Below are 15,306 nucleotides of genomic sequence, written 5' to 3' on the forward strand. Positions count from 1 at the left end.
GGTGGAGTTCCGGAGTCGACGGGAGCGCGTTCGGAGTTCGATATATCGCCTCTAGATGAGACGCGATATATCGAACTCCGAGAAGTCGATCGCTACCCGCCGACCCGGGCGGGTAGTATGGACATACACTCATTTTGAACCAAAGCCTCAAACTCTACTCAAAAGTGGGATGATATAGTGCTGGGAGTGGCTAAAGAATGTCCAAATGATGGCTATCTTGAGCTTTCTCTGTGTGCATCTTGGACCCACCTAAGAGCAAGAGACTATCCCAATGAAAGTTTCATTCCTCATACACAAGGGAAGAGTTATTGCTTTGTGAACGCTAGTTACAAATACACAGCACTACTTCCTGGCACACGGGGTGTGGGAAAGTGTATAGTAGGGGGCCAGTTCCTGGATTTTCCAGGCAAAGTGAATGCTGTGGAGAATCCTAAGAACACTAGTTTGTATGAGAAGAGGCAGAAAGTGGGACACCTTTCCATCATGCACCAGGAATATTAATGGGGTCTCAGTTTCTATGGGGATCGGTGCAATCCTTCCAGTCCTTTTGTTGTCTTGAGGTAGTCTGGATATGTTTCAATAGCCAACAAGGGCTAAGGAAGGCAGATTTCAAGTTTTAAAAGGCACCTTTGTCCTTCAGAAAGGAGCAGTAAAGGACAAAAGTACTTTAAAAAAATTGTACTTTACCTTTATTGCATGTATTACACTAAAGAACATTGGCTAACTGGAGCCAAGGTGACACTTCAGCCACTGAAATCCAGGTGTAGGGAAAAAGATGTTAGTCTCAGCCAGACACCGAAGGCAGAGTGAATAGCTACGTTTCAAGGAGATATATGAAATCTTTATGAAAAATGCAGGGTAATGTTTATTTTTAAAGGAAAGACATTCCCCCCTCCCTGCCCCCAATAGAATCACAGAAATGTAGGGCTGAAAGGGAGCTCAAGAGGCCATCTTGGCCATCCCCTTCACACTCTGAGGAAGGATTAAGTATACCATATTTTGTTCATGGTACAAAATGAAATACAGTGCAAATTTTCACATTTGTGCAGTACCACAGTGTGTGCTCTTTTGCTGAACTAGGGAAAATGTGTGTCCTGTCTGAAAACAGGATATGGGACATTAGGCAACACATAAAGATGTCCCTTAAAATACAGGACAGGTGGTCAAAATGCTCAAGTCAAATGCAATTATGCAGCCAAGCTGATGGACAAATGCTGGATTTTGCCACAGAAATGTTGCTTTCTGCTCTTGAGCTTCTCCTCACATCAGTGTGCTTTCCTCACCCTCTTATTTTGTCTGTTTTGTGGTTTTCCCCACTAGGAAGAGTTTGGATTTCCTGTGCCTGCTTCCATACTTCTTCCATTAGGCTGGAAGGTTCTTTCTCCCACAGGACAAAGTGGGAGAAAGAACTTACCAGCCTAAGGACTAAAGTTGGTCCAGAACTTGGTTCTCTGCACAAATTTCAATTTTTGGAGGAAATTCAAAACACTGAAAAAATTATTATAAAAACCAAAATATTTTTATTCTGAAATGTTGTTGCAAGGCCTAATGACAATTCTAGTTCATGTGCCTCACTCACCTCGGTAGGCTGGGCTTTCTGGTCAGACTACACCTCCCATGATACACCACCGTCTTCCCTCTTGGAGATGGAAGATGGTGCATCATGGGAGTCCCTGGCTATGGGGCATCATGGGAGATGTAGTTCAGTCAGGGAGCCCAGCCCATAGAAGACAATGGGGATGAGAGGCAACTGAACTAAAACTACCATGAGGCACCATGGCAGAATTTCAAAATCAAAATATTTTGGTTTTATAGCATTCAGTTTTTCAATGTTTACATGGGAAAAGTTTGAGCAGTTCTTTTTGAGGACATCATGTATCACACAAACCTTCTTTCAGGGATGACTTGGAGAGTGTCTGTGTTTAACTTAGCATCCGGGCTTGTCTGAGGAAAAACAAGCAGCAGCTACTAATCTACTCTCCTGCAGACCTTAGGAAATCCACATAGGGGAGACTGTGTATCTGGTTCTAGTGGTAAAGGAGCAGGGGCTGAAGAGACTATGGTATTTGTGTGGCGGTTACCATACAATGGTCCCATAAACAGATACATAATTTCCAGTTTGATGCACAATTCAGCACTAATCTTTTGCATAAACTGAGGACTTTGCCCTCAACTTGTGTAATATTGTTTGTACTTTGTCATATAAAAATAATCAGTCTTGAGAGTGCAAAATTCACATTTTAGAAAAGTATGATTTCATCAAAAGATTGTTACAAGACTCCTTCCATTTTGTAACATATTTAAGTTTCATGCCACATGGGTCTTCACTAGAAACTTATGTTATAGAATCATAGAAATGTAAGAGTGGATGGGACCCTGAGATGTCATCTTGTCCAGCCCCCTGTGCTGATGCAGGACCAAGTAAACTATAGAATCCTTGACAAGTGTTTGTCTAACCTGTTCTTAAAACCTCCAATGACAGGTATTCTACAACCTCCCTTGGAAGCGTATTCCAGAGCTTAACTACCCTTGTAGTTAGAAAGTTTTTTCCTAATATTTAACCTTAATCTCTCTTGCTGCAAATTAAGCTCATACCTTCTTGTTCTACCTTCAGTGTACATGGAAAATAATTGATCATAGTCCTTTTTATAACAGCCATTAAGATATCTGAAGACTCTCAGGTCCTAATCCAGTCTTCTTTTCTCAAGACTAAACATGCCCAGTTTTTTAATCTTTCCTCGTAGGTCAAGGTTTTCTAAACCTTTTATAATTTTTGTTTCTCTACTCTGGACTCCCTCCACTTTATCCACATCTTCCTTAAAGTGTGGCACCCAGAACAGGACACAGTACTCCAGATGAGGTTTGGCCACTGCTGAGTAGAGTGGGACAGTTACCTCCTGGGTCTTACGTATGACACTCCTGTTGAAACACCCCAGAATATTAGCTTTTTTTCATAAGTCCATCACATTGTTGGTACATATCCAATTTGTGATCCGCTACAAACCCCAGATCCTTTCCAACTATACTACTGCCTAGCCAGTTATTCTCCATTTTGTAGTTGTGCATATGATTTTTTATCTTCCTGAGTGGTGTACTTTGTATTTGTCTCTGTTTAATTTCATCTTGTTGAATTCAGACTAATTTGACAACTGTCAAGGTCATTTTGAACTCTAATCCTGTCCTCCAAAGGGATTGCAATCCCTCCCAGTATGATCTCATCTGCAAATTTCAATTAGTTTTGCACTCATCTTATAGTAATTTCATCTATACCACATTTCTCTAGTTTGCTTATGTGAATGATTCAGACATATCACTAGTCCAGTAACCCTGTCAAAGACGGAAATTAGGTTGGTTTGGCATGATTTGTTCTTGACAAAACCATGCTATTACTTATAACTCTATTAGCCTTTTGGCACTTACAAACAGATTGTTTAATAATTTGTTCTAGTATCTTTCCAAGTGACTAGTCTATAATTTCTTTGTCCTCTTTGTCCCCCTTTTTAAAGATATATACTATTATTACCTGACTCCATCCTTTGGGACCTCACCTATCCTCCATGAGTTGTCAAAGATAATTGCTAATGGTTCTGAGATTACTTTAGCTAGTTCCTTAAATACTCAAGGATGAGTTCCATCAGCACCTGCCAACTTGAATACATCTAACTTATCTAAATACTCTTTCCCTATTTTGTCTTGCATTCCTTCCCCCTTGTTGTTAATATTAATTATATTAAGTATTTGGTACTGGAACAATTTACCAAGGGTCATGGTGGATTCTCTATCACTGACAATTTTTAAATCAAGAGTGGATGTTTCTCTAAAAGATCTGCTCTAGGAATTATTTTGTGGAAGTTCCATGGCTTATACTATACAGGTGATCAGACTAGATGATCACAGTTGTCCCTTCTGGCCTTAGATTCATATATTCTATGGTCACCATAATGTTTTTAGTGAAGAATGAAGCAAAGTAGGCATTAAACAACTCATCTTCCTTGATGTCATCTGTTGTTAACTTTCCTTCCCCACTAAATGGAGAACCTGGAATTTCCTTGGTCTTTCTCTTGCTCCTAATTAGGGCCAGATTATGACATTCTGAGGCCCTAAACTATGTCAGATGTAAGAGGCCCCATACCATAAAAATATTGAATTTATTATTTTCACAGAAAGGACATTGAATATATAAACACAAAAGCTTTATAATTGCATATATACAAAGGCAAAGTTGTAAAAATAGAATAATAATCTAACTAAAACACGTCTTGCAATATGCATGTTTGCATTATAAAATAGTTTCAAATTAACATATTTTTGTCTGATTTCTTAATTAGTAGATATGAAAGCTTTATATCTACAGCAACACAAAAGCAGTTACAGATACACAGACCAGCTTACTTAATGGAAGCAGTACTACCCGCAGTATGTCTGTTTGCACATCACATTAATTTTAACAGTGAAATTTAAAACATTTTCTTTTGTGATTTTTGAAGAGCAAAGTCATTGATGATGTCCTCAAATGATAAGCTATGGAATTTGTCACTTTCAGTGCACAAAATGTTTAGGGCAGATAGCTTTTCTTGCAGCATTTTCTAGGCAGACATCTCTCTTTGCGTTTGCTTCTCTATCCTCTGTCTCCCCCAGGATCCCTAATTAATCTCGAGTAAACACCTTGGACACACAGAGTGACAACAACCTATACATGTGAAAGAGAGAATTTACCAGAAAAAAAGACTGGTAATCTCTAGGCAGGCATTGATAAAATGAGAAAAACTAGCCTATATTCAAGCAAATATAATGAATATTATAGGCTTTAATAGCCTATAAATCATATATGCACATAGTTTGTAATAACTTGCTCACCAAGTACTCAGAATATTTTGATATATATGTATATCTTCCTTCACTTCTCTCAAAACCATCTATTTATCCTTTCATCAGCACTCTCTGATATTTACTGTGAAGGTTCCCGAAACTGATGGAGGGCAGCCAACACAAATTTATCCCCCTCAAGATCCACTCGGCCCAAGTCCATAAGATGATCACCTGCAAACTCAATCACGTGAAGCACGGATAGCGCATGAAGCAGAAAGTGGGGTGCGCACTAAAATACATGATCGTACGTATGTACATATCAAAAGAAGAACACACTAACACTTAAGAAAACAAAGAAAAACAGGAGCGAAGGCACTATATGACTGAGCATGTTGGACTGTAAACAAAAGATGGCAGCCTTCCAGCTATTACCAGCTAAGGGGAACACTATACATAACATCACTCTTGGGATGAGTCCCATATGAGTATGAGCTTGGCAGGATTGCTTCACGACACTGCCATGTCCGACCTCACATTTTTCCCAATTTTATCGGCAGTGAGATTATTTATTTATTTTAGTTAGTTATGAAGGCACGGTCAGAATTTCACCAGTAGCAGCTGGCCAACAAAATGCTGCCTTAGGAGACTGATAGCAGACTTACTCATAGAAATACTAATTTTACAAGTGCAATTATCATTTTTTTTCTCAGCCCTGGCCCTCCCGTCTGCCAATAATGAACAGGGGCCATTTGGGGAACTGGGGTAAAAATCTGGGGATTGGTTCTGCTTTGAGCAGGGGGTTGGACTAGATGACCTCCTGAGGTCCCTTCCAACCCTAATATTCTATGATTCTATGAATTAGTGAAGGGTAAGGGTAAGGTAAGGGTATTTGTGTAGCCAGATGTGTATATTTTTGTCCTATTTGAACGAAAATGTGTGTACTTAGAGAAAATCTTCTTTTTCCCCATATCTCTATCAACCGATTTTGATAAAATTTGAAATGGAGTCAGTTTTTTTCATTTTTAGAGGCCCTTCATATTGCAAGGCCCTAAGATGTAGCTTAGTTATTTTATGCCTTAATCCAGCCCTGCAGCTAATGTAGTTATAGAATCTCTTCTTATTGTCTTTTATGTCCTACCCTTGGTATTACTCATTTTGTGCTTTCGTTTTTCTGATTTTGTCCCTACATGCGTGTGTGCTATTCTTTGCACTAATTTTTAGCAACTTGTCCATGTTTCCACTTTGTGTAGGATTACTTTTTGATATTCAGGTCAGTAAAGAGCTCCTGGTGCAGCCATATTGGTGTTTTACTATTCTCCCTATCTTTTCTTTGCATTGGGATAGTTTGCTGTTGCATCTTTAATATTGTCTCTATGAGAAGCTGCCAGCTCTCCTGAATGCCTTTTTCCCACAGATGTTCTTCCCCTGGGACCTTTCCCACCAGTTCTCTGAGTTTGTTCCAATCTGCTTTTTTGAAGTCAGCTGTCTATATTCTGCTGTTCTAACTCCTTTCCTTAAAATCACTAAATCTATCATATCATGATCATTTTCTCCCAGATTGCCTTCTACCTTCAGATTCTCAACCAATTCCTCCCTGTTAGTTAGAATCAAGTCTAAAAAGGCTGTGTCCTTGGTTATTTCCTTCACCTTTTAAACAAAAAGTTGCCCCCAATGCATTTCCAAAAAGAACTTATTGGAAATTTTGTGTTTTGCCGTATTATTTTTTCCAAAAGATGGCTGCGTTGTTAAAGTCCCTGATCACTACCAGGTTTTGTGTTTGGATATTTCTGTTATTTGTTCTAGAAATACCTAATCACTTTCACCTGATTTTATAGTTTATAGTAGACCTTTACTATGACATGGCCCCTGTCCTCACCCTTTTATCTTTACCTAGTGACTTTCAACTGGTCTGTCTCTCACCTCCTTCTGGACCTCAGAACAAGTGTATACATTCGTGACGTATAATGCAATACCCCCTCCTTTTTCCCCCTGCCTGTCCTTCTTGAATATGTTATTCCCCTCAATACCAATATTCCTGTCATGAGATTTATCCCATAGAGTCTCTGTGATGCCAATTAAGTCATAATTTTGCTTATGTACTAATACTTCCAGTTCTTTCTGTTTATTCCCTATATTCCTTGCATTTGTGTATGACCCTATTGTAATTTTCTGCTTCCCCCCAACATTTAGCCTTCTGTTAAGCTCACCTTTTAAAACCTAATTTTGGGCTTTTGTCTCCTGCGCCTTTTGAACCTAGTTTAAAGCCCACCCCTAAGATGGTGAGTGGTGTGTGAAGATGCTGTTCCCCTTCTTGGTTAGGTGGATCCCATCTCTTCCCGGCAGTATGTCTTCCTGGACTGAATCCCATGGTCAAAGAAGCTGAAACCCACCCAGCAATACCATCTGCACAGCCATGCATTCATCTCCAGGGTACATGTGTCCCTTTGTGGGTCCTCACCCACAACCAGGAGGATGGACAAGAATACCACCTGAGCCCCTGATTCCTTCAACAGTGCTCCCCAAGCCTTGTAGTCACTGCAGATCTGCTCAGGGTGAGACCTGGCAGCATCATTAGTGGCCACATGGATGAGCAGCATGGGGTAGTGTTCAGGGAGACAGATGAACCTTGGAAACCTTTCCATAATGTTTCAGATATGGACTCCAGGCAGACCGCACAGCTCCCAGGACAACATGTCAGGTCAGCAGATGGAGCCTCCATCCCCCTCAGAAGGGAGTCACAGACCACCACCACCACTCTAAGTCTCCTCCTCTTGGGTGTGGTGTTAGAAACACAACCTCAAGGAGTCACATTAGCTAACCCAACATTAAGCACAACTTTGCAGTCAATGTAGATAGGGACACGTTGTGTTTAGCATCATGTCAGCTGGTTGTGGTTAAAGAAGTAGAGCTTCCAGTAGAGGTTAATCCAACCAGGGGACACAACATTAAATACTATAGCCAAGATTTTCAAAAGTGACAAGTGAATTTGGGTTCCTGAATGTTTAGATACCCAACTTAAGACACCTTAAAGGAGGCTGATTTTCAGACATCACTGAGCACTGCTTTCTAAAAAGGCCTCTTTATGGTCCCTCAGATAGGGCATCAAAACATGGATGTCAACTTCTCTCTGACTACAGTGACTACAAAGCTTGGTTAAACACTGTGTGTTAGTTAGGGTCCAACATGACATAATTATTTTAGTTCAGACAACTCCATATTCTTTCACTACAACAGGGCAAGTCTGGCCTTATTCAATGATCTTATGGACACTGGTTGGGTTAAGAAGTTCTTCCAACTGGAAGGTTAACTGCAAAGGGGGAGAGAGAGAGAGGCCAAAGAGAAGGAAGAAAATTACTGGTGTCCACTACATCTCCTTTTTAACCATCATATCTCCCCTGGACTAATGAGAAGGGCCCCACCAAATTCACTGTCCATTTTGGTCAATTTCACAGTTATAGGATTTTTAAAATAATAAATTTCAAGATTTCAGCTATTTTAAATCTGAAATTTCACAGTGTTGTAATTGTAGGGCTCCTGACCCAAAAATGATTTGTGTGGGGTGGTCACAGGTTATTGTAGTGGGGGTTGCAGTACTACTACCCTTACTTCTGTGCTGCTGCTAGTGGCAGTGCTGTCTTCAAAGCTAGGCAGCTGGAGTGTGGCAGCTGCTGGCTGGGAGCCCAGCTGTGAAGGCAGAGCTGCTGCCAGCAGCAGCACAGAAATAAGGATGGCAATACCATGCTGCTGCTGGAGGGGCATTGCCTTCAAAGCAGGGCACCTGGCCAACAGCCACTGCTCTCCAGCCACCCAGCTCTGAAGGCAATGCAAAAGTAAAGGTGGCAATAGTGCGACCAATGTTCCCTCTAATTTTTTCCATCCATGTGCGGAATAGATTTTGTTATGTAATATGGAAGCTATTTTGTGCTGGCTTGGTAAATCTAAGTACTGGAATAGCTACCAGCTTTCGGGGTTTTCGGCCCTGTACTGTTTGCAGTTCACCCTAACTGAATAACCTCAGCTGGCTCCCACAGGCAGCATCGTTACAGTGGTCTCATGGTCTCAGCTGAGCTATCATGTGCCCCCACCCCGCATCTCCTTATTCCATTTGTGATGGGTTGGATCACAGAAACTCCCTGAGGACTGCCAACTGATGTGCGAAGACTACTTCTGCCTCTGCCTTCCCTGACAGCTTGGGACTTCAGTGCCCTGCCTGGTTTGAGCCAGACACGCTGGCTGGCTACAAACACAGACCCAGGTCTGAACCACGTCCCACAAACTGCAAGCTTAACTGAAAGCAGCTTAAGAAGTGTTCCTGTCTGTAACACTCAGATGCCCAACTCCCAATGGGGTCCAAACCCCAAATAAATCCGTTTTACCCTGTATAAAGCTTATGCAGGGTAAACTCATAAATTGTTTGCTCTCTATAACACTGATACAGAGACATGCACAGCTGTTTGCCCTCTGCCCCCAGGTATAATACATACTCTGGGTTAATAAATAAAAAGTGATTTTATTATATACAAAAAGTAGGATTTAAATGGTTCCAAGTAGTAACAGACAGAACAAAGTGAATTACCAAGCAAAATAAAATAGAACACACAAGTCTATGCCTAATACAGTGAAGGGTATGCTTGTGTTCATTTTGGATAAAATGTGGTTTTCAGGGTGCTTATGCATAGGGAAGCAGGCTGTGGCTCACCACCCTAGGAACATTCTAGAGAAGGCCAGGGGGAGGCGGGGAGCTCAGCATGTGGAATGGAGAATTATGACCATATGATAAACAAATCCATTTATGGAAAGGTTAAACCTGATTGGTTAGAGGTTCATGTTATGTAACTTGTTATGTAAGTGCCATGTGCTATAAAATAGCAAGGGGAGGGGCTCCTTGCTGGAGGGACTCTGCCTGATTTTTTGTATCAGGGGCTCTCCTTTTGTACATATTGAATAAAGCTTTTTTAATTGAATCGAATCGCATCGAGTCAAAATCCCTTGATTTCTGCCCAGCATCTGACTCACTGGGAACCACAAAATCCCAACAACAGTAAGAGAGTGATTACAGATGAAATCTCACTCTCAGAGATGTTCCAGTAAGCTTCTTTTACAGACTAGCCTCCTTCTAGTCTGGGTCCAGCAATCACTTACACCCCTGTGGTTACTGTCCTTTGTTCCAGTTTCTTTCAGGTATCCTTTGGGGGTGGAGAGGCTATCTCTTGAGCCAGCTGAAGACAAAATGGAGGGGTCTCCCAGGGGTTAAAATAGACTTTCTCTTGTGGGTGGACACGCCTCCCTCCCCCTCTGTAGAATCCAGCTACAAAATGGAGTTTTGGAGTCACGTGAGCAAGTCACATGTCCATATATGACTGAGTTCCTTACCAGCCAAGCCACATTCCTGGGACAGCTCAGATGTGGATTGGTGTCTCCAAGTTCACTGTTGGCTTAAGTGTTTCTTGATTAGGCACTTACTGAGCATAGTTTTTTTTCTCAGGAAGCTGACCAACTGCTTCACTGAGACTATTTAAAATTAAACAAGTACATAGCCAATATTCATAACTTCGAATACAAAAATGATACATGAATACAAATAGGATGAGTGTACTCAGAAGATCATAACCTTTGCAAGATATGTTACGTGGCATATGTAGCTGTCATGAACATACAGCTAAGGGTAGCATAAAATCCCTCCTTTACCTGTAAAGGGTTGAGAAGCTCAGATAACCTGGTTGGCATCTGACCAAAAGGACCAATAAGGGGAGAAGTGGCACAAGGGCCAGCAAACAGAGCTGTAAATGGGAGTTTGAGTGGAACTTCTGTTGGAGGAGAAGGTATTTGTAGCTATTTGTATTTGTAGGTGTATTTGTATGTGTGGAGGCTGGTAGGGGCAGTGTGCTGGGAAAGAAGCTGAGCCCTGATTAGGGGGCGGGGCTTCTCTGACTAGGAGTTCTATAAAGGTAGCCAGCCAGTCAGGCAGCATAGACAGCTGCAGTGGCACAGGAGCCAGCAAACAGAGCTGTAAACAGGGGAGTTTGAGTGGGAGTTTACAGGGGGAGTTTGGGGGAAGAGTAAGAGAGGCAGGCAGAAGAACACACAGGCTACTGAAGGGAGTGTGCAGTGTTCTAGCAGTGTCTTGGTGCTTGTTGGGGGGTTATTTTGCTGTGGGGGGTGATGTTTTGGGTTGGTTTGTGTTTCCCAGATTTACAGGATTTAGGTGGGAAGCCTATGACAGATACAGAGGCAGCAGTTGTAGTGACCCAAGCAGTTGAAGACACAATGAAGATGACTGGATTTGGAAGCTGTGCCATGTACATGATCCTGGAGGGGATACCTGAAAAGAGTTTTGTCTGCATGAAGTACTGCCTGATAGAGCTGATGGAAGAAAAGATCCGAGAACTGGAGATGCAGGTGGAAACTCTGGTCGAGTTTAGAAGGGGGTTCGAGTGGATGATGGAGTAAAGACATGATGAGGCTGAAGGGAAAAGCTCAGACTTGCAGATGGAAGCAGGACCAAAGAACTCTGAGGGGAGACTGCTGGGTGAGGAAAGTGGATGGTGGAAGCATGTGACTAAGCAAACCAGGCAGAGGAAAAGACGGGCTAGTGAAGGAGCAATAGAGCTCAGGAACAGGTTTGCAGAGTTGGAAAATGAAGAAGGGGCACAGCAGGTGATCGCTGAAGGTGAGAGGGCAAGGAAGAAGAGAAGAGCAGCTAGTCCTATAAGGAGAGGGGACGAGTCAATGGAGATGACACCAAACATGAGCCCCAGGAGGATATGGGATGGGTTGCAAGGGTGAATAGGAATCTAGAAGACTTGCAGCCAGAGGGAACAGGGGATAGACTGGAGAATCGCACTGTCACCAGGAAAAGGCAGGTCTACGTGATTGGGGACTCCTTACTGAGAAGAATAGGCTGATCCAGAGAACAGAAGGGTTTGATGTCTGCCTGGTGCTAAGAAATGGGATGTGGACCTGAGGCTGAAGAGGATCCTAACGGGAGCAGGAAAGAATCTGCTGATTGTCCTTCATGTGGGAATGAATGATATGGCTAGATTCTCGCTGGAAAGTATCAAGGGAGACTATGCCAGGCTGGGGAAGACACTTAAGGAAATCGAGGCTCAGGTGATCTTCAGTGGGATTCTGCCTGTTCCTAGAGAAGGGCAACAAAGGTGTGATAAGATTATGGCGATCAACAGATGGCTCAGGCAGTGGTGCTATAAGGAGGGCTTTGGGATGTATGGCCACTGGGAGGCATTCATGGACAGAGGACTGTTCTCTCAGGCTGGACTTCACCTGAGTAGGGAGGGAAATAGACTTCTAGGATGGAGGCTGGCATAACTGATTAAGAAAGCTTTAAACTAGGAATTGGGGGGGAGATGCTTGGGAGATGTCCAGGTAATCTCCACACCGGATTTTAACATTGAGAGGGAAGAAAACGAAGCAAGAAAGGATACTGTCGTGGGTAGGAGAATGGACATATGGAGGAAGGGTAGTGTAGATACAATTCTAATAGGTGATACTGGCGGTAGAACGTCTGGGACTAATTGGGTAAAGAATGTGAGTGAAGCCAAACAGCAAGAATTAAGATGTTTGTACCAATGCGAGGAGCCTAGGTAACAAAATAGAGGAACTAGAGTTACTGGTGCAGGAAGTGAAACCGGATATTATAGGGATAACAGAAACATGGTGGAATAGTAGTCATGACTGGAGTACAGGTATTGAAGGGTATGTGCTGTTTAGGAAAGAGAGAAATCAAGGCAAAGGTGGTGGAGTAGCATTGTATATCAATGATGAGGTAGACTGTAAAGAAATAAGAAGTGATGGAATGGATAAGACAGAGTCTGTCTGGGCAAAAATCACATTGGGTAAGAAAGCTACTAAAGCCTCCCCTGAGATAGTGCTTGGGGTGTGCTATAGACCGCCGGGATCTGATTTGGATATGGATAGAGACCTTTTTAATTTTTTTAATGAAGTAAATACTAATGGGAATTGTGTCATCATGGGAGACTTTAACTTCCCAGATATAGACTGGAGGACAAGTGCTAGTAATAATAATAGGACTCACATTTTCCTCGATACGATAGCTGATGGATTCTTTCACCAAGTAGTTGCTGAACCAACAGGAGGGGACGCCATTTTAGATTTGGTTTTGGTGAGTAGTGAGGACCTCATAGAAGAAATGGTTGTAGGGGACAACTTTGGTTCAACCGATCATGAGCTAATTCAGTTTAAAATAATTGGAAGGAGAAACGAAAATAGATCTGTGACTAGGGTTTTTGATTTCAAAAGGGCTAACATTAAATAATTAAGAAAATTAGTTAGGGAAGTGGATTGGACTAAAGAACTTGGGGATCTAAAGGCGGAGGAAGCCTGGAATTACTTCAAGTCAAAGTTGCAGAAACTACTAGAAGTCTGCATCCCAAGAAAGGGGGAAAAATCATAGGGAGGAATTGTAGACCAAGCTGGATGAGCAAGCATCTCAGAGAGGTGATTAAGAAAAAGCAGAAAGCCTACAAGGAGTGGAAGATGGGAGTGATCAGCAAGAAAAGCTACTGTATTGAGGTCAGAATATGTAGGGACAAAGTTAGAAAGGCCAAAAGCCATGTAGAGTTGGACCTTGCAAAGGGTATTAAAATCAATAGTAAAAGGTTCTATAGCCCTATAAATAAGAAGAAAACAAAGAAAGAAGTGGGATCACTAAACACTGAGGATGGAGTGGAGGTTAAGGATAATCTAGGCATGGCACAATATCTAAACTAAAACTTTAGCCTCATTAAACACTGAGACAATGAGGAACTTAGGGATAATGGTAGGATGACAAATAGGAATGAGGATATGGCAGTAGCTATTACCACATCCGAGGTAGAAGCCAAACTCAAACAGCTTAATGGGACGAAATCAGGGGGCCCAGATAATCTTCATCCAAGAATATTAAAGGAACTGGCACGTGAAATTGCAAGCCCATTAGCAAAAAAATGTAATGAATCTGTAAGCTCGGGGGTTGTACCGTATGACTGGAGAATTGCTAACATAGTTCCTATCTTAAAGAAAGGGGGAAAAGGTGATCTGGGTAACTACTGTCTTGTTAGTTTAACATCTGTAGTATGCAAGGTCTTGGAAAAAAATTTGAAGGAAAAAGTAGTCAAGGACATTGAGGTCAATGGTAATTGGGACAAAATACAACATGGTTTTACAAAAGGTAGATCGTGCCAAACCAACCTGATCTCCTTCTTTGAGAAGGTAACAGATTTTTTTTAGACAAAGGAAATGCAGTGGATCTAATTTACCTTGATTTCAGTAAGGCATTTGATACGGGCCCACATGGGGAATTATTAGCTAAATTGGAAAAGATGGGGATCAATATGAAAATGGAAAGGTGGATAAGGAACTGGTTAAAGGGGAGACTACAATGGGTCGTACTGAAAGGTGAATTGTCAGGCTGGAGGGAGGTTACTAGTGAGTTCCTCAGGGATCGGTTTGGGGACCAATCTTATTTAATCTTTTTATTACTGACCTTGGCACAAAAAGTGGGAATGTGCTAATAAAGTTTGCAGATGACAGAAAGCTGGGAGGTATTGCTAACACAGAGAAGGACCGGGATATCATACAGGAAGATCTGGATGACCTTGTAAACTGGAGTAATAGTAATAGGATGAAATTTAATAGTGAAAAGTGCAAGGTCATGCATTTAGGGATTAATAACAAGATTTTTTTATATAAGCTGGGGAGGCATCAGTTGGAAGCAACAGATGAGGAGAAGGACCTCAGAGTATTGGTTGATCACAGGATGACTATGAGCCGCCAATGTGATATGGCTGTGAAAAAAGCTAATGCAGTCTTGGGATGCATCAGGCGAGGTATTTCCAGTAGAGATAAGGAGGTGTTAGTACTGTTATACAAGGCAATGGTGAGACCTCATCTGGAATACTGTGTGCAGTTCTGGTCTCCCGTGTTTAAGAAGGATGAATTCAAACTGGAACAAGTTCAGAGAACGGTTACTAGGATGATCCGAGGAACAGAAAACCTGTCTTATGAAAGGAGACTGAAAGAGCTTGGCTTGTTTAGTCTAACCAAAAGAAGGCCAAGGAGAGATATGATTGCTCTCTATAAATATATCAGAGGAATAAATACCAGGGAGAGAGAGGAATTATTTAAGCTCAGTACCAATGTGGACACAGGAACAAATGGATATAAACTGGCTATTAGGAAGTTTAGACTTGAAATTAGATGAAGGTTTCTAGCCATCAGAGGAATGACGTTCTGGAACAGCCTTCCAAGGGGAGTGGTGGGAGCAAAAGACATATCTGGCTTCAGGACTAAGCTTGATAAGTTTATGAAGGGGATGGTATAATGGGATAGCCTAATTTTAGCAATTAATTCATCTTTGACTACTACCGGTAAATATGCTCTATGGCTTATGATGGGATGTTAGATGGGATGGGATCTGAGTTACTACAGAGAATTCTTTCCTTGATTTCTGGCTGGTGAGTCTAGCCCACATACTCAGGG

The 15,306-nt window shown here is 41.9% G+C and overlaps 1 protein-coding gene across 1 annotated transcript in view; it reads left to right on the forward strand.

Moving 5' to 3' along the window:
• The window catches only part of GALNT8 (polypeptide N-acetylgalactosaminyltransferase 8), a 355,437-nt gene extending 346,477 nt beyond the window's left edge, over window positions 1–8,960 (forward strand). Inside the window, exon 19 of the mRNA XM_039539226.1 lies at window positions 8,841–8,960. The gene's annotated coding sequence lies outside the window, so the exon portion shown is untranslated. The remainder of the gene's footprint in view (window positions 1–8,840) is intronic.
• The last annotated feature ends 6,346 nt before the right edge of the window (window positions 8,961–15,306 follow it).

Source organism: Mauremys reevesii, linkage group 1 (assembly GCF_016161935.1).
Source record: "Mauremys reevesii isolate NIE-2019 linkage group 1, ASM1616193v1, whole genome shotgun sequence".
NCBI classification, from domain to species: domain Eukaryota; kingdom Metazoa; phylum Chordata; order Testudines; family Geoemydidae; genus Mauremys; species Mauremys reevesii.